Below are 20071 nucleotides of genomic sequence, written 5' to 3'. Positions count from 1 at the left end.
AAAAGCCAAGGAAAATATAGATAACAAATCTTCACGTATGAAAGAGATTGAAACACTTGTGTATAGGCGCGTTATAAATGCCTTATATCATATAATTGCTGAAGTGAATCCAGAAGGTGGAGACCTGTGTAAACTATTGAAGAGTCTGAAGGAGTGTAAAGTTCACCTGGAACGGTTTTCTTTAGTATTAAGAGACTTGAACTGATTGTGAATTGTCAAGCTGTAATCGCTGACGTCAGAGAAGGGAAACCCGAGACTTTGTACATGGTATACTTGCCTTAGGGGAGAGAACCCAGAGGCCCTTAGTTGGAAGAGCCGACATCTTGAAGGAGGGAAATCCAAAATATTGTGAATTGTGTGGTTGCCTTGGGGAAGGAAACCCTAAGGCCCATTCTGGAACTGGGTTGTTTCCTTGTGGGAGGAACACAGAGACTTTTGGAACTGTGCTACCTTCTTGGGGAAGGGAACTCGAGGATTTGTGCAACTGTTTTGAACTTGGGGAAGGGGCGCTGGAAAGTAAGCCAAGAGCTGGAAGAAACTCAGAACTTTATTTGGACCACTTCTTCTTTTGTTGTTGATATCCCTACACAGTGTTTATCTTTAGTTGTGAGGGCAAGTATAGGTTTTGGACGCAGACTTTTAAGTTGAAATTACTGACTCAGACTATCCTTGGTTTCTTTAGGTAGGGAAACTCCACCTTAGCATAGGGCAAGTTAGGCCTTACACCATCCTGACATTTAAGTTAATAAACCTATTTTGTTTGAACTTTGAATCCGTTGACTGTGTCTTGCTTCATGATACCTTCACAAAAGGACAATACAACATTGCAACAGACTTCGAATGTCTGGGTTCTTTTTTGTACATTACTGATGCCCAGTGCCTTTGGTATCCCTAGCTGTTGCAGCCAGTGAGTGTAGATGAGTTACCCAATGTTCATCCTCAAAATAGATAAGAAAATTGTGGCTGTTCAAGTGCAGTTAGCTCGAAGACTGCCGAGTCCCGGCTCATATGTTTATGAATGGCACTGCAAATCCATTTTCATGAGTGTTTACTGAGCCAATAGTAGTTTGCATCCTATAACCCTTTCTGCACGCCTATGATACTGCTGTTAAGCAATAAGACACAGATAATTAGTGAGCCTCTGCAATATGAGGGGGCACAGGATTGACTCTTTAAATTAACAAATGCACTGTTACTCATTAATATAATTCTGCATCAGTTTGTAGCCAATCATATTCCTTCTGGTAACACCCTGCACTATTTAGTGCTTCCATTATTCAATGTGTCCAAACGGTATTTGACACTCTAACCATATCCTGGTTCTCAGCGGACCGTCCATTGTGTATGGGATCATTTATCTTAACTCTAGCTCATATCCTTACTTTTGCATTTATTCCATGCGTGACTCAGACAAGCAATTGCAAACTCTAAACTTGTCACCCAAATATATTATAACACTCATAATAGCCTTGCGTGTGGAAGATCTTTCATTCACTGTGTTCTGTTATATTATGTTATGGGATTTGTAATGCGCACCTGATACCCGAAGGCTGATGGGCGCAGACTAACAAACACAGTACAAAACTACACATGCAGCAGAACTATAAGCTGTCCGTTGTTACAACTAGCACGGCTCTAAACGAAGAGCAATGTTTTCAGCTTTTTAAAAAAAAGTTCTGTTGAGACCAATGTTCTTATTGAAGTTGGGAGGGCATTCCAGGCGGTGGGGGCCGCTACTTCAAAAGACCCTTGCCTTGTTTTGTTGGTCTTGTGCCGAGGAACAGTGAGTATATTTGAGTTGTCCGATCTTAATGACCGTCCCTTGTCTTTCACGATTAGGGCTTCCTTCAGATATGATGGCATTTGACCTACAATACATTTTTGAGTGATCAGAAGGAGCCTAAACCGAATTCTTTCTCCAACCAGTCACCAGTGAAGGCTCCTTCTGGCCTCAGAGACATGGTCTCTTTTTCTCAGGCCCTTCACTACTCTTACTGCCCCATTTTGGATTACCTGAAGGCGATGGATCTTAGTCTGGGGGACACCCACCAAGAGACTGCAGCCATAATCTAATTTTGAGCCAATAATGGCTCTAGCCAGAGTTTCTGAATTTTTTTCAGAAATGTGGGGCGAAGATGGCGGAAAGGTTTAAGAAAGTAGGAGGCTGACGAGACGAGTCTATTCACCTGCGCCTTCATGTTTAAATGTCTATCCAGATATACACCCAAAGTCTTAACCTTGGACAAAGTTTTAATAACGCAATTGTCCAGGTTGACATTCTTATATTCCGCTCCTAATTTATCCAATTTGCTTGGAGAGCCTACGAGAAGGAGCTCAGTTTTAGCACTGTTCAGGGCCAAACCGTTGGGCACCATCCAATTTTGAATCTTCGAATCTATTACATTAATTATTATTTATTTATTTTATTTATATGTTTATATTGCGCTGCAGCCCGCAGGCATCAGAGCGCATTACATTAAGACAGACTAAAATATAGGAAACAGGACACGGCAGGGGCCACATAAAACAGGACAAAGAGAAGATGTAGGGCTAACCGAAGAAACTAAGGTAAGCTCCTATTTGAAGAGAAGTGTCTTTATTTATTTTTTTTATTTTGTTTATTGGCGGAAGGTTGAGATAGGTACAGCACAGGCTACGCAGAGACAAGCAAACATATTAATAGCACGTCTATACATTACATCATAACTCTTACAAACATCTCAGAATGGGGGGGTAGACATTGTGGAATATTACAAATGAGTCATTTCACATGACGAATTAGACTGGGCTGGTGGGGGGGGTGGAGTTCCACTCGACCACGTCCATGCTGTTCAGGTAACTGCAAAAGTCCGACCACACATTTTTGGGACGGGAAGGCATGGGCAAGGATCCAATGTACTCCTCTTCACACATTTGTACCCAGGTGAGGGCTTTCAACCACATATCGAGGGTGGGGGGGGGGGGGGTGCGGCGCTTCCAACATTGTAATATGCATCTTTTAGCGACAATAGCACTTACGTTTAAAAATGTTGACATTTTCCTTTCATTTTCTCCAGCCCAGATTCCAAACTGCAAGGCTAGGGGGTCCAGCTCTACTGGGGACACAATTATCTCTGAGAGCGCCTTTGTCACTTCCGTCCAAAATGTATTTAGCGCAGCACAGGACCAAAACATATGTACATGATCTGCACCGCCCAATTTACATTTCGGGCATGTATGAGTCGGGGTACGTGTGAATTTCGCTACTCTGTGAGGCGTGTAATACAGCCTATTGAGAAGTTGGTATTGTATGCAGCGAAGCCTAGCATTAAGGGAGACTTTGCGCGTGTGTGCGCATATTTTAGCCCACAGTTCTTCGGTGATTACCATCTCAAGCTCGCTGGCCCATGCCTCCCATGATTTGTGGGATATATTCTCCAGCTTCCCTATCTGGATTTTGTACAGGGAGGATATTATGCCCCTGCCGCCTGCAGAGTTTGCTATGTATTGGAGTTCAGGTGAGTCTGGAGGTTCCTCTGGAAACGAGGGCCACATTACACGTATCGCTGCTCTCAGCCTATAGTATTGCAGCAGGTCGAGCGCAGAGTCGGAGTGCCCGGGGCGCCATGTTTGAGGGGTGATAAATGTGCCATCAGGGTATAGGGCACTCAGGGCCCGATAGCCCAGGTCTTCCCAATGTTGAGAGAGATGTTGGTCGTTTGTAGGGGGGGAAGTCCGGGAAATTGCCATATGGGGAGCCACTTATAATATGGGCGTTGGTCTTGATTAGGGCGAAGGATACTCTTCCATGCTCTGATTGTGGTGGCCACCGGGTCTGACGGAGCATCCGCGTGGAGTGTGCAGTGTAATAACAAGGTCATGATGTTGGTGCCATCTCCTGCCATTTTCTCTAGTTCAACACGTGGGGGCGGGTTTAGGTGTGTGTACCAGTGGGTAGCGTGTCGGGCCTGTGCAGCGTTCCAATACAGTGTTAGATCTGGGGCCGTAAATCCCCCTTTTTCATAAGGCAAAGTCAAATGTTGCCACTTCTTGCGGACCGCTTCGGAGTGCCAGAGAAACTGGGTGAACGCCATGTGTAGCCTCTTGAAGTATTGCTTCCCAGGCCACACTGGTACATTAGCAAATATATAGAGGAGCTTGGGGACCGCGATAATTTTTATTAGGGAGAGTCTGCCTGCAAGGGACAGTGGGAGATTGCACCACTTGAGCATCTTGGATTCGATGAGTTGTGTCGTTGCTTCGTAGTTGTCCGCTAATAAGGAAGTTTTGGCCAGTGACACCTGCACCCCGAGGTACTTAATGCCACCCGGGGACCAGTGTAGGGGGAACTCGCATGACGGTTGCTGAGTTGCTTTAGTGAGAGGGAAAATTTCCGATTTAGAGTAGTTGATGGTGAAGCCAGAGAATGTGCCTATTTTTGTTATGTCTCGAATGATAGGGTCCAGGTATGTGGAAGGGCTTCTGACGTACAGGAGCACGTCGTCCGCGTACAGTGAAATGATTTCCGGCGCATCCTGTAGGCGAATGCCTTTGCGGGTGTGTCGATCCCTGACATGATCGGCCATGGGTTCAATGGCAAACGCACAAAGGATGGGGGAGAATGGACATCCCTGTCGGGTACCTCTGTGTAGCTCAAAGGGGGAGGAGGGGACCGAGTTGACTAGCACCCTGGCCGATGGTCCTGTATATAGTAGTTTTATATAGATCATATTAAGTCCTATTCCCATTTTTTCCAGCATGGCCCATAAGTATTGCCATGAGACCATGTCAAATGCCTTCTGGGCAGCCAGTGTGACCGCCACTGCGTCAGCTTTCGGATCAATTCTGGACAGCACGTTAAAGAGGCGACGGATGTTAAGTGCCGCAGAGCGGCCAGGGACGAATCCACTTTGATCAGCGTGGACCAAATGGGGCATGAATGGGAGGAACCTATTGGCGATTATCTTCGCAAAGATTTTCATGTCTGTGTTGATGAGCGACAGGGGCCTGTAGGACCCGCATTCGTCTGGGGGTTTCCCTGGTTTGGGGGAGAACTGTAATTAAGGCTTCTCTTAAAGAGAGAGGGGAGTGTTTAGCCGAAGTGATTCGGTCCAGACCCCATGCAATGCGGGCGCTAAAATGGCAACATGTTCCTGGTGGAACTCGGATGTGAGGCCGTCAGGGCCCGGAGCCTTGTTCTTAGGAAGATCAGAGATTACCTGGACTATCTCATCTAAGGGAAACGGGGCATCAAGAAGTTCCTTGGTGTTCTGGGAGATGAGGGTCATAGGAATGGATTCTAGCAGGTCATCCAGGTCATGGGCTGTGTGTTCAGGCTGGGGGCCATACAGATTGGCATAGAAGCTGGCAAACGTATCAAGGATGGCTTGGTCAGACCAATGTCTTCACCCCTTTTCATCAATACTACTATCTATTCGGGTCCTGCCTCCCTCCGAACGCACCAATTTAGCCAAGGTTCTACCCGGTCTATCCCCCTCCCCATACCTTCGGGCGGCCACAGGGCGAGCAAAGTATCTCACCTCGCTTAGGGCATGTGACTCAAATTGTTCCAATTCTGTTCTAATCCTTGCTAGAGTTGCTGGAGCTGGTTTAGAAGCGTACTCTTGTTCTAGGGCTTTGAGCTTGTTTTCAGAGTTGTTTAAGGCCTGCCTTATGGCCTTGAGGACCCCGGCTTCCCTTGAGATACACATCCCTCTGATGTACGCTTTGAATGCCTCCCAGCGGGTCCCTTCGGGTGTGTTCGATGTGTTGTTGTTGTCAAAGAACGTGTTTATGTCCGCTAGTATCTCAGCCTTAAAGATGATGTCAGATAGGGCGTCAGATTTAAAGCGCCAGGCGGGTCGGGCCACAAGCGCAGTACCCAGTTGAATCTATAGCAGCACGGGAGAGTGGTCAGAGAGCGTGCGTGCGAGAATCGTGACATCTGAAACTCTGCCCATCCGGTTGCCGGATAGGAGGAACAGATCTATTCTTGAGGAGCTATCGTGTACCGTAGAATAGAAAGTATAGTCTCTCTCCTGGGGATGGAGTGTCCTCCAAACATTGTGTAGATTCAAAGAGCTCATGTGAGTGTGGAGTCGCTTGGCAGCACGGTTGTGGGCCTGCGGGTAGTGGTCGTTCTGTCTAGGACATTATCGAGTATAAGGTTCATGTCTCCTCCCCATATAATGGGAACTTCTATATACCTCATGAGGATGGTAGACACTGCATCTATAAAGTCAGGGGAATCAGTGTTGGGCGCGTATGTGTTAACAAGCAAGCATTCTTCATTAGCTAAAGTACAATGTAGAATCCCATATCTACCTTCCGTGTCAATGTGGGATGTGTGGAGTGTGAACTTTACCGATTTGTGGATAAGAGTGAGAACTCCCCTGGCTTGAGTAGAGTATTGGGCATAATATCTGTTTGGGCCCCAGGACAGTGCAAGGTTAGATGATAAGAGTTTCAGGGCGTGTGTCTCCTGCAATAGGAGTACTTTGGCCCCGTGTCTTTATGCATATGCCGTTATCCTACAAGATTTTGTAAAATTGGTCACTCCCTGAACATTCCACGTCATCACTCTAATAGCCATGCTAAAGATTTAAGGAACATCCCAAATGTGGAAACCGTCTCTGGTTATCGCCAAGAGTGCTGCAATGGCGCGAAACCGCCACCTTTTAAAACCAGTCTCAACCATCCTGTCGTTTTGTGTATAACAAACCCCAAGTTCACCACCCCCCGCCCTCACTGCCCAGAGAAACCTAGCAGTGCATAGATACCCACCCCTGAAACAAACTGCGTGCCAACCCCAACTCGGCAGCACCTGAGAAATAGCCCAACCGGGGCTTAAAGACAAACACTTCACCATAGGCGGCATTGCAGCTGCAGTGGGGGCTGCTGTTGCCGTCTGGCCCACTTTTTGTTAAAGCTTTTTACGATGATACATCAGTAATCCTTTTCTTCTTCCCCTTTCTTTTTTTTTTACAACGTCTGATGAAATTAGGTTACAAGGAGAGGATAATCTTGTTCTGGGGCATCGAGGTCTAAGCAGATACCACCCCAGGACCGCGTATAACAGAACAGTCTGGATTTGCAAGTTCAGGCCCAGTGCGTGGCATTGTAGACAGGTCAGTTAGGGATGTATCCCCCTCAAGGAGCTGAATTCATGATATGGTGATGTTGGGCCGAGTTAGGCCAGATATGGCACGTTGAGGGGGAAAGGATCAGCTCGCCTGGGGAGCAGTCACCTGGCCGACCACGGCCAATGGAGTCCACCGTAGGGGCCCGGGAGTCATGGTATTAGTCCTTGTCCATCAGATCCTCTGGGGGGTCCGCCAGTGGGACCTGCGCCTCGATGAACTTAACAGCCTCGTCAGGGACCGTAAAGAAGTAGGTTTTGTTGCGATGGATGAATTTCAGTCGAGCAGGGAAAAGCTAAGTTATTCAACCTGCATGTCTGGCAGGAATTTAATGATTTTGCAAGGCCTGGAAGGTAAGTTGAATTTCCCTTGATGGGAAGAGGCATCTATCCCTAGTGATGTACTGCGGGGCCCAGACACCGCTTCCACCACCAAAGGTCAGGCTCAGGTAGACTTGGCGCCCATACAGAACAGGGACCAAGGGAAAGATGTAGTCCTACAGCCAAACCAAGAATTGGCATTAAAGGAATGTTGTATTTCCCATGAAGGGAAGGGGCAGCTACCTATTACGATGCACCACGAGGACCCCAGTTGGGTTGACCAGACTCTTCCACCACCAAAGTCAGGCCGGGGTAGCTGCAGGAATAGACTTTGCACCCATAGAAAACTGAGACTGGGGGACACCAGAACAGGTCTGCACCTCATCCTCTCTAACTCTCAAACAAGAGAAGACCCTCATGTAAGTGAGGACTGAAGGGAGAAACGGTCCACAACATTGGTAATTTCTGATTAATTCCCTGATATGCAGGTACATAGGTCTGTTTCGATGCCTGGTTTGGGTTGGGCTGAAGGACAGTTTCAAACTGCGGTTTATGGCTTTTAGATATACCATCAGTTTGGACTTCTGGATTGAATTGAATGAGGACCTTTGTAGTGCGACAAGACATTGAACATGCAGCAGATGAAGAATGAGTTGAAAAGACCCTGCCAAGTGTGAGCAGACATGATGTGGCAGGACCGGAGAACTTGGACAGTGGGAACTTTGGACAGAAGGAAGCAACAGCAAGTGACAAAGTTCTAGTCCCATGATAAGGATGCCCACAAAGTTACCAGTCCAGGGGCAAACAAGATCCATTCAGTGAGGTGCAGGCCAGATAGAGGGCTAGTGACTTCTGAGAGTTGCAGGAGGCATGGCTAGCAGACCAGAACTCAGGATAGTTGTTCCCACTGTTTGAAGGGAGAGAGGCACAAGATACAGATCTCCCCCATTGCAGAAGAGGCAGGCCTTTACTGGGCAGTAGATTTGCTTGTCGAATGAAGGTTGCATCAGCAGGCTTGTGGTGTGGATCTGCTGTTTTTTTTGCCCTTGGATTCTTGGCTATGCCTGTTGACTGAAAAATGGATCTAGAACCTAATAGCCTAGATTCTGGGCTGTGGGTTACACAAGATTTAGAATGAAAGGACCTGCATAATTTAAACGGGTGGGTTGGCTGTCCACTGGTGGACAGCCAGCAATTACCCAGCAACCATAACATCACATGGCTGTAATGTGCTTTGGGATTCTCAAAAAAATCAGAAGGCTGGCACTCGTGTAACCAACTCCTCAATTTCTTTGTAATTCAAATTGCGATATCGGTGCGAACTGCTAATAGCGACTCGCAGCATAAAGTCATGATAAATCAAACATGCACCTAAATATGTTCTACAGCTCCTTCTTTAGAAACAGTGTAGCACACACAATCGTTAACAAAATACCTTCAATTGAATCAATGTCTTAAAGCAATTAATATTATTCAAGCTAGGCAAACCTTCATAAAGAATTCATGTACCTTTTTAATTCAAAACAATATTTTTAGAATCCTTTCAGATAAGTGTTCAATACTGATAGGTAAATTGGTAATTCAGTGATGATAACTTAAATAAACAAGTTCATAAACCTCAAGATGCATTTTCACAATAAATGATAATTGTTTACATATCAGTGAATTTATGGTCCAGATTAATAACCTTATTCAATCACAATCCCTGTTCCATAATATAGAAGAAATTCACAGATGCTAATTCATTCACATTTGAAGGTCTTCGAGGTTACATCAGTGCATTTATGCAACAGAAAGAAAAAGAAGTATTACTTTGTTCACATTCATCGATCTGCAATATTGCATTAATATACTTTCTTCAACAACTGTCGGAAAAACCCTTCTTCAGGAGGTTTTGACGACCCTCTTGATTTGACCTTAATCTTAGAAATTAATCTAAGTAATTTAATTAATTATTGCAATATTTTCTGTGATTGAACACTTCAAAAATCTTTTTAAAAAAATGAAATCTAACCTGTTTCAAGAGATGCCATACTGCTCATTTGGAATCTTTATAGATTTTTGTCATCTGAAGATAAAGATGTTTAATCTGCAAAGAATCTCAAATTGTGTTCAAAGTCTTGAATGTAAGAGAATGTCGAACCACTGGTGTTCTGAAAAGATCAATACAAGATAGAATGTTTGATAAGGCATCTGCATTTTAATACAAACATTTAAAAAGGAATAAAATAGAATATTTCTACATCTTAGATATGAAGTGCCTATGTTGAACCCTTCAATAAAGAGGCTCAACCATAATGTTTATAAAAAATAAATAAAATAACTTAGTCTATCCAGCCTTAGACCCTGGTTGTGTTGGAGCAATTATCTACAACTCTAGAACATAAATCACCCTAATCAAATTCAACAGCAGTTGCAGCGTTTCCTATAGTATCATCAAAAACTGGCTGTCCCAAAGTTTGTTGCTTATAACGCAATGCCAGTTTTTCCTGCAGTTTCCTCGAGTCTAGTAAGTAAGGGCGTGCCACAATCAAACTGCCATCTTGGGGGTATAATGTAGTAATGTTTCTCAGACGTCAGTCATAATTTACTTATGTGTGGAATACCAACTAGGAGCAATTCTTTTTTTTTATCCTTTAAAATGTGTCAAAGTTTTAAATGTGTTTTGTTCATAAGACCATAGCCATTCAATACCGTCAAGGTAGAGACTTGCTCAGAAAACATTCTACAGATCTACTGCGCAGAACATCTTTATGTAGTGTGGATTGGCGCCAGATAGCTCTTCTACCCAGTTCCAGCCAGCTCTCTAAACTGGTCATCTTCCTGGCTGAGCAAGTGTGTGACCTTGTATAGCCCTTTCTGACGCTTCCCAGGAGGAAGAAAGCAAAGGAATGGGACAACAAAAGGCAGGACTTAAAAACATAAGGTGTAGCCATCTTGAACCACTATTATTGTATAATGGCTACCTTATTGAAAAAATACATGGGGCACAGAAGTGCATCTTTAAATGGTGGCGTTACCACTGCCACCAGCCTACCAATGTTGCATTGAAAAGTCTAACTTAATACACTAAAAGAAAATTAAGGGAAATCTGTTTCTCTGCATTACTTCCCGTTGGTGAGGTAGTACTACTAGACTACAGAGGATACATATCAGGGACTGAAGTCCCTCTGCTCTACTTTGCATAAGGACTGATCAGGTCCCTCCAACTAAGTGTGTTGAGTCATGGAGTGAGTTTGAATGCAGATGCAGTGCTGCCGTCTAAGCAGGGCCTACAAGTGTTCCTCCTTTACACGCCCACAGCTTCTATGAGTTTTTCATCCTGCTAAATCACAGGTTTGTATTTCTTAAACTTTCCATCTGAAATGTCCACATAACTGCTGGCCTCAGCAGTGGCTTTAACTTCGTACTGGGATGGATTTTGAGGGCTTGCTGTAGGCTTCATGTGACAGTCCCCTGTTCCAGTCCTCTGTTCCAGTGGGGGGATCTGGGGATCCTCCCCATATCACTCCATGGCCCAACATCATGGAGCAGGTGATCTGGCCTGAGTCAAGCACACACATACACATTCAGGTCCACACAGTGGGCCACCTCATACTACCAAGACATTTTAAATATCCTATACCCTGACCATTTTGTTTGTAGCCCTTCTTTGTGCGTTCATTCCACGAGAACAGCAATTTCTGCCACTCTACCTCTTGGGAGTCTTCACAGAGTTCTCGTAGGGACCTCTGGGTAAATGAAATCTGGTTAAGACTGAATGATTGTCTGACGGCTCAATCCACATCTGTGTTTGCGTGCCTGTGAAAGTTGAGCTTCACTGGGCAATCCGGACTACTTTGCCACTAATATTTTGAAAGGTGCACGCTGTGGGCTGGTGGGTGGTGCTAACCACCAGCCGTACTGTGTGTGTAGAACTAGGAAGACTGCGCCATTTTAGAGATTCATACCTTAAAACTTGCTGGAAGATGATGGGGAAATGAGAAGTCCCTGGAGATCCCCAAAGCTGAGTGGACTGCTGACTTCGGATCCTTCTGATGTTAAAACTCTGGCTCTTTGTTCTGTGGAATCCTGCTTCATGCTCTTCTTTGTCTTCCATCTGGCGGGAATTGCTGTAAACTCTCTACTGTGCTTTTTAAAGCTTCTTGGACCCTATAGTTTTAACTAGAGGTGAAGTGGGAATCCCTGCTGCCTCCCTGGCTGGAATCGGAATGGCGGTTTGCTGCTGCTCAAAACGGATCCTTTGTGAGACAGTATAGCTCAGACCTCTGCTGCTGCTTCTCCACCTGGGACCACCCTGCATCCTGTCCTAAAGCGCTTTGTTTCTATCAGAACATCTTGTAATGTGCTTTAAATATTAACTGCTGTGCTTCAGCACTGATGGGTAGCATGCAGCTCTGCATGGGTTGCATTGAAGTGCTCATCCAATGGTGACAGTGGCTTTTTCTTCATCCAGTCATCTCCATGGGCTCTGTTTGCAGAACCTGCAAAAGCAACCTGCAGTGTGACAAAAACGAAATACCAATATCCAAAATCTTGACATCCAAACTGATCGCTGCACTTGCAACTCCCGCGCTTCCTCAACTTCTTCAAATGGCATAGCTCGCATCATGCAGTCTTCTGACTTCCTATCTATTGCTGATCTGGTCTTCCGAGGACTTGGGGTTTGGCCTGCAGTCCTGCCTCAAGCCACACCTCGCCACAACACTTATGCAGTAGTACTTCTGCTCCACCACTTCAATCTCTTGCCTCTGATGATTGAACATGGGTCTAAACCCACTTTGGTTGGGTTCAGTAGCCTATCCACAATAAAGGTTACCTCCTCTGCAGCTCATGTGAAATGCTGGTTGCACTTAGCTACTTTTTATTATATCGTGAGCCTACAGATTTTGTGCCTTTGAACTCTATGGACAAACATTTTGAACGGGTTTAACAATCTTAAACTATAAATACCTTATTTTACTTACTTGTCAAATTGTGCTTCATATATTTTTGTATCTGTGTTTAATAATTCTGGGGTTATTGTTGTTATTTTTAAATCCTGTATAGCTGAAAAATATTTCAAGTCTCGCATTTTAACATAGTTGTAAAAGTGTGTGCTACTGATTTCAAATGTTTTTACCTTGGCTGACTTTACTGTTTTTATAATATAGTGTTTATTCCTTCGTACTTAATATCACTAGATATTTCTTAATGTTTAACTTTATAATAAAGAGCACATATTTAGTAAATATTGTGATAGGTCAGAAATAGGAGCCTGACATGGAGGCATTGTAAGAAACTTTCTTTATTTTTACACCAAACCTGAGCTGTCCCTTGGTCTAAGATTCTACGCTAAAAAGGAAAGAATATCAAAAAGGGTGCTTCTCAGGATGACTGTCCCAAAATTAAGTCCTCCACCCAGAAACCTTTCCTATCCTTATCACTGCCTTACCACTTTTAACAAAACATAAGAAATCCAACATACAATACATTGGGACCCCTGGGCCTTGATATGGAATTATTGTGGATTTCTGACCTCCCACCCGGTGTGGTTTTCTTTTTGGGGCTCCGTGGCGTGGTTGCACAGTCTATAGCTGAAAGTCTTTTCAGTCTATTTGTCTTTTATATATTTATTTATTTGGCATTTATAGAGGGCACGGAACCCAAGGGCATCTCTGTGCTGGTTACATTACAGGTGATAAATACATAACATGACAATGTGAATACTGTGGAGCATAGAGTAGGAGAGCTGAGGACCCTTGCCTACATGGAGCAGTGCATAAATAGTTGGGTGAAGCATCATAGCCTCATGAACTATGAGTCTTGCGTGAAGAGCCAGGTTTTGAGGCTTTTGCGGAAGGACCCGTGGCAGGAGTCTGTTCTTAGGGACAGAGGGAGGGCATTCCAATGTTTGGCAACTTCGATTGGGAAGCTGCGAACCCCTGCTTTTTTTCTTTTTTAATTTAGGCAAGGCAAGAAGGTGCGAGTGGGTCTGTTGGATTAGGATTTGGCGATTATGTTGGAGAGATATTTGGGGGGCAGAGTTTGATGGGCATTTATGGGTTAGAGAGAGTTTTGAATATAATGCAGTCTCGAACTGCAGCCAATGGGCATTTCGTCTGGCCGATGAGATGTGTTCTTTTTTTGAATATTCAGTGCCACTCTTAGGGCATTATTTTGGATGACTTGTAATTTGTTGGTGATACCCACACATTAGCCTGCGAAGAGGGTGTTGTAATAATCTAACCTAGACGGAATCAGTGCTCTGTCTAGCATGATGTAACTTTTGGGAGTCCGGAATGGTCTGCATGTATTAATGAGTTTGGACGTGTAGACTGCAGCAAAAGCAGAAGAATTAACCTGTCTAGTTAGGGAAAGTGAGGAGTCCAGGTAGACCCCTAAGGTTTTCACTTCCTTCAGGACAGGGATGGGGTTCCCGTCTATGACAAAAGATTTGTAGTCGTCATCCAGTTTGATTAGTCGAGCCCCTACTAGGAGCAACTCTGTTCTATTGTAATTTAGAGTTCATGTTGGGCCACTCAGGCTTGGATGATTAGGTATATTTTGTTACGGGCATTAGTGTCAGAGTTATAGTTACCAGAGATGGGCAAGAGGATCTGGGCGTCATGCACATAGTTTGAGTAGGAGACACCTTGTTCGTCAAGAAGGTCAAAAAGGGGCTTTGTAAAGATATTTTAAAGTGTCAGTGAAATGCAAGAACCTTGAGGAACACCACCCATGACTGGCGTTTGGGTAGCAGCAGCTGAGTTAGAGAAGACCCTCATTTTGTGGTTGGATAAGAACTCGATCCAAGCTATGGCTTTTATGGAGAAATGGGCTGCTGATGTGAGGTGTTGGCATAGGATTTTGTGGTTCACTAGATTGAATCCCGCAGAGAGGTCGAGCAGGAGGAGGATGGCTAGGTTCCCATTATCAATGATTTTTGTCCACTTGGATTTTTAAATCTAGGAGCGTTGATCCTGTGTCTTGGTCGGAAGCCGAATTGGCATAGGCTGAGGAGGTTGTTGGATTAGAGATAATTTTGTATTTGCAGGTATGCTGCTCTGTCTAGAATTTTGAGAAGGAAAGGGACAGTGGTGATGGGACGGTAATTGGTAGGGATGTTAGCAGTTAGCCTCGTTTTTTTTAAGAGCGGTAGGACCCAGGCATCTTTTAGGTTGTTGGAACAGTGCCCTGTGAAAAGGAGTTGTTGATGAGCGATGTAATGAAAGGGGCAAGTTCTGTCACGCAGTCTTTAATGAAAGGAGCTGGGCAAATATCTCCTTGGAATTTTGACAGCTTCAGGCCTTCTATGATTTTAGTGACTTCTGGTATAGAGACTCCATATTTGACACAGAACATGGCATTCCAACTCGCACGTTTCTATGATGTTGTTTAGTCCTTCTAATAAATCTTTGCAATTTTTGGAGGGAATCGTTTCACCTAAAATTCTACAATTTTATGTAGATATACGGATTATCACAGGGCATGTTTTCATTAATTTTCAAAGCTGCCCCATGTATACTTTTCCCATGAACTACATTTTTCTGGCGTTTGCCTCTCCAAACTACTAGGAAAAGTTACGTCTTATTTTAATGCCGCAAAAATTACATTTGAACTGTTAAAATTTCACATTACTGTGTTTTCAGGTTGCAGAGAAGTTTATTAAATAAGAAAAGTATTTGACACATGTGACCTGGCTTTGTCTTCCAAAGATGGGCATTCCTTCCAGCCCACAGCCAAATGTCAGCCTCTAGGCAGCCTTAGTCCAGGGTTGCCATGGATTCGCGCTTGAAGCCCTTCAGTTTGAGCTGAGGGGAGGTGTCACCAGGATTTTTCACCTGTGTGTCCTGGAATTCCATTGTCTTTTGGCTGCAGAATGCCGCTTCGTCTGACAAGGGTGTTACATTCTCCCCCTTGCCCATTCATAGTTTCCAGGGGGATGGTCCACTTGGGGGCAGATGATTCTGTTCCCAGGAAAGACAGGGCCCTGTGAAGTCGGGGCCTTTCAAACCTGAAGCTGGCCTCACAGTAATTTTGTTTTATTTTTCTTTCCCTTAACCAAAAAGCAAGTATTTTAGAAATACATATCAGGTATATGTTTAAAGCAAACCCCCCCATCACATTTATATGCAAGCACAAAGCCTTAGTTTAATACTTCGCTTTTTAAAAGGCATTTTCTTGTTTGGCAAAAGCACCATTTTACACATGGGTTAATTCTGCTGGGATGTCACTTTCAAATGCGTTTCTTCTCGCATATAGATTCTGAACATTATTTATAGCCCTAGTCAATTTCTACTACACAGTAATCTGTCCAAGGCAAGGGTCCATTGAAACTGACATACGCAAAGAGAGAGAGAGAGCTTCTTGTGAAGTGTTTGTTTGTGTTATTTTGTTGCAAAAAGTAAAGCGTTTTCCATACGGCTTGGAGTGTGAAGTTCTCTGCCATTTCACCAGATTTTATCTGACACAATATGCCATTCAGTGTGGAATGCCCTCATTTGCTGGTGTACACCCTGTACATGAATGTGTCTTACTGGAACCAAACGGGGTAATGTTGAAAAGATGAAAATGAGCATCAGTGCGCAGTCATTTTAAATGCAGAACATTATTATTATTTTTTTTTTGTGAAGTTTTGAGCTGGCAGCGTAGCAGCGCTGCCTTTGGATTCTTTTCTTTGGTGCACATAAGGAAAACACTGGCAGCCATTCTCGGGGTGCTCCATGTTCCATCTCGTCCCATATGTGCCTGGTAAAGACAGCGCAGCCATTATTTTGGTGACTGCCAAACGCAGTTTTGATGCAAGGCAATGATGCTCAACTGAGCCAGCGCAGCCATTCTGCAGGTAACTGCTGAAAATGCAGTTTGGTGATGTAGGGGAGTTCTGCTGGGCTGTTAAATGTACCCCACATTGCTCCTAGGGGTATGTGTGGGGAATACGGTTCTTCCATTTGCAGCAATTTCTTAGTTCAAGTTCAAATCCTCCTACCCAATTGCAGAATGTATGGACGGTTCCAGATCCTAGCCTTTTTTAGCCAAAGCACTTGCTTCAGTAAGTATGGTGCAATCGCTTCTAGCAACAGGATGCGCTCCAGCCACACACTGCAGCTGACCCACCAAATAATACAACCGCACTCCACCCTCCACATAGTCCCTGCATAGTACGTTCAGAGCCACTCTACATTTGCCAGAGCCTCATATAAAGCAGCTAAAGACTGAATGTAGTTCACTGAAGAAAGACCGCAGTATAAAATACGGTATGTTAAGAAAGTGATCTAGTAGACCGGGAAGGCCAACCATTTTAATTGGCGCTATTCTTCCCATTACAGAGAGACAATCTTTTTCAAAATTCAATCGATTTTTCAAGTCCCATTTTTTCCTGGATGGTGTTATACACGTGAGAGTGTTTCGTCATGTTATATGTTTACCCCTGGGTACCTGAACGTCTCTGAGCCCTAGATTTGGTAAGCAGGGACTCATCAGCTGCAACCCAACACACCAACGGGAAATTTCATGACTTCTTCCTACTCACCGTTATCCCCGAAAGTGTAGTGAAATTATCCAACACTTCCAGGAAAAAAAAAATCCAGATTATCCTCTGGATTACCTTTATATAATAACATTTCATCTGCATATAGCGAGATCACATGGTCTTCAACATCCACTTGGATCCTGGCTCCTCTAAATTCGGACAGTGACAGGGGCTCCAGAGCCAGTATAAAGAGCATGTGGGATAACAGACATCCTTGTTTCGTACCCCTTCGTAATACCCACTGACCGGATATACACTTGCCCGTTCTGACTCATGCAGTGGGTGTCGCATAATGTATCCTGACCCACCAAAGAAACCCTTCAGCTACTCTAAACTGTTCTAGGGAGGCATACAACCATTCCCATCGTACAGAATCGAAGGCCCAATTGCGTCCAATGAAACCATGGCTCAGCCCTCCTTCTATGCTTGTATCCTGTCTTATCAGTCGCCTTAGAAACCCAAAGGTGGCCCTCCCCGGGACATACCCTATCCGATTGGAATATATTAACTTCTCTATCTCCACCTTGAGCCCTTCTGCGAGAATAGCTGTAAGGATTTTACTGTCTTGATTGATCAGAGAGATCAGCTGGTACGAATAGCAGTGTTGCACAGGCTTTCCCAGTTTCAGTATTAGGAAAAATACCTCCATACTCTGTGGTAACCACACCGATTCGTATGTGTCCTCAGAAGTTTTTAGTAACCTCAGGGCCAACTCATCTATGAATTCCTTATAGAATTCAGCCGGCAGGCTGTCACCTTCTGGTGTTTTGCCCGTGGGTATCGGGCAAATTGCTGCTCTTGGGTCATCCATCTATTGTGAACAGCGCAACCAGCACCTCGGCCTGTCCCAACTCCAAGGTGGGCAAATCTATCTGAGTCAGCGTCTCCTTAATCTCTTGTTGATAGTCTTCCCCCATCCGTTCTATATAGGTCCTGGTAAAATTTCTGAAAGATATCATTTGTTTCTCGCTTCCACAACCTACCACATTCATCTACTATTTCATTGATCCTGCTTACGGCCTCCTTTCGATGGCAGAGCCATGCCAACAATCTGCCCAGTTTATCTCCCTGTCTATGTAATATTTCGGAGCACCTTGCATAGGAACATCTGGTACACTGGGAGAGACTCAGAAAATATAGCTATCCGAGCGAGAGGCTTCTCCACATTGACGTCCTAGGGGTATGTCCCCTCTAACTGTTTGTCGCTTCAGTGTCTGGTAGCTTCCCTACCAGCTCCCTCTGCTCCCCTCCTGCCTTGGCAATGGCAACTCCAGGTATCCCCACCTTGAAGGCCTCTCACAAAGTGTCCTACTGACACTCCCCTCATTGATTTCGAAATATTCTGCAATCTGTTCTGCCATATAATCCCCGAAGAGTTTCTGCTCTGAGCTTCGTCAACACAGGAGTGGGATGTGTGCCCATTGTCCACTCGACAGCTAGGGGAGAGTGGTCCGAGTGTGTTCTACCCTCATATGAGGCACCTGTAAACTCTTTGAGCTGTTCTGCACCAGTAAAGATATAGTCGATGTGTGTATAGATTCCATGCACAGCCGAATTGTAGGACAGTACCTTCTTTGTGCCCATAAGCCACCTCCAGATATCCATTAACTCTACAATTACTAGGTCTAGGTTTCACAAGGGAAACAGATGTAGGTACACACAACCACTCTTTGGTGATTTCTAACTTCAAAGAACTGTAATCACGTGTGTTCCCTTTCATTCACACAGAGTGATGCTTTGTCACTGGTTGGGAACGACAATACGTGACCTTGCTTTGATGTAATAGCTCTTGCAACAATTCATGAAAGTCAGTGTTAACCTTCCGAGTAATTTAAAACACCCTTCTCCCTCTTAATTGGAGACATGTGACCACTCTGGTGGAGTTATATCGTTCACCAATCGAAAAATGGAAAGCTTTTCATTTACACAAGCACTCTCACCTGTATTAAATGTGCATTGTACGGGTGATACATTTCCTTTGTTAACTTTTCATGGCAGCAAACATCTACTCGCTCTCACTTCTACGCAAGCTAAAATTGAGCTGGTTACAGTTACCAGTAAGGGTTTTTCAGAGAATCGTAGTACAGAGTGTCACTCGCTGGCTCCAAAAACACTGTGGTTGCAGGCTTCTTCCATTTCCTGACTTTTATTCCTGTAACTACTACTACTACTTCAGGCTCTCTTGGGACCCACACCCCTCTGCAGCATGGGTGTCTCCGGTCCAGCCTCGACAACAGGGAGTCTCCTTCACTCCTCTGTCCCTTCTGCACACCAGCCTTGGGCTGCAGCATGATCTCAGCTCTGCAGTCACACCTACTAAGCACACCTGGGAAGACCTTTAGCTTTAGCATGTCTCTCTGTGCATCCACGGCATGGCAGGGTTTGTGAACACAGGACCAATTCAGAGCCTCCATCTGAAATCTGCTCCTCTCTCGTCACGGCTTCCCTTAAGTGATCACACTTCCAAATGAACTGCCAGCCTCATGCCCTTCTCTATCTACTACTAATGCTAGCCTTCCAGCTGCTGCCTTTTTATGCTTTTCAGGTGGAGCACTTGACTTCAGGTGCAGCCCCTTAATGTTATTTTAATTGTCTGACCCTGGCAAAGAATGTTAGGCCTCCTTGCTTGTCCTTTACTTCTACAGGTCTCCTCAGCCCTCTTCTTCGTCTCAGTCCCTGTGGGATTCTTGAACATGTAGTTCATTTTAAGGAAATTAGTCTTTTCCACTTATTTAGGTTGGCAAAGTGCCATCAAAAAGGAGGGATCACGTGTAAAGTTAAAAAGGGGTTGCTCCCAGTCTTCCAGGTCTGATTTCTCCCTCGCCCATCCCTCCATGTGATCCACCCGCAGTACACCACCCTAGGGTTGGGATCAAAAAGCGCCTGTCTATACCTGGCCACATGAGGAGGGTCCCAGACCAGATTTCTAGGGGGAATTCCATCAGATTCTCCACACCACCCTTACATGCTTAACATAATTATTCAGTCCCCTAACATTCCAAGAAGGCACTGTTAACAATTCTGCCATTTACTAGGTCCATAATGTAACGAAGGCATGGTATCAACAGTAAGACGGACACAAGTGACCACAGTTCAAGGGAGTTTATTGAACTTGTACA

At 44.6% G+C, this 20071-nt stretch overlaps 1 protein-coding gene across 2 annotated transcripts in view; it reads left to right on the top strand.

Annotated features, from left to right (window-relative positions):
• ATM (ATM serine/threonine kinase) overlaps positions 1-20071 on the top strand; it is a 3046976-nt gene that overhangs the window by 378646 nt on the left and 2648259 nt on the right. The window lies entirely within an intron of this gene.

This window comes from Ambystoma mexicanum, chromosome 7q, assembly GCF_040938575.1.
Source record: "Ambystoma mexicanum isolate Mex_15411 chromosome 7q, UKY_AmexF1_1, whole genome shotgun sequence".
Classification (NCBI taxonomy): Eukaryota; Metazoa; Chordata; class Amphibia; order Caudata; family Ambystomatidae; genus Ambystoma; species Ambystoma mexicanum.
This window is presented reverse-complemented; position numbering and strand designations above follow the sequence as displayed.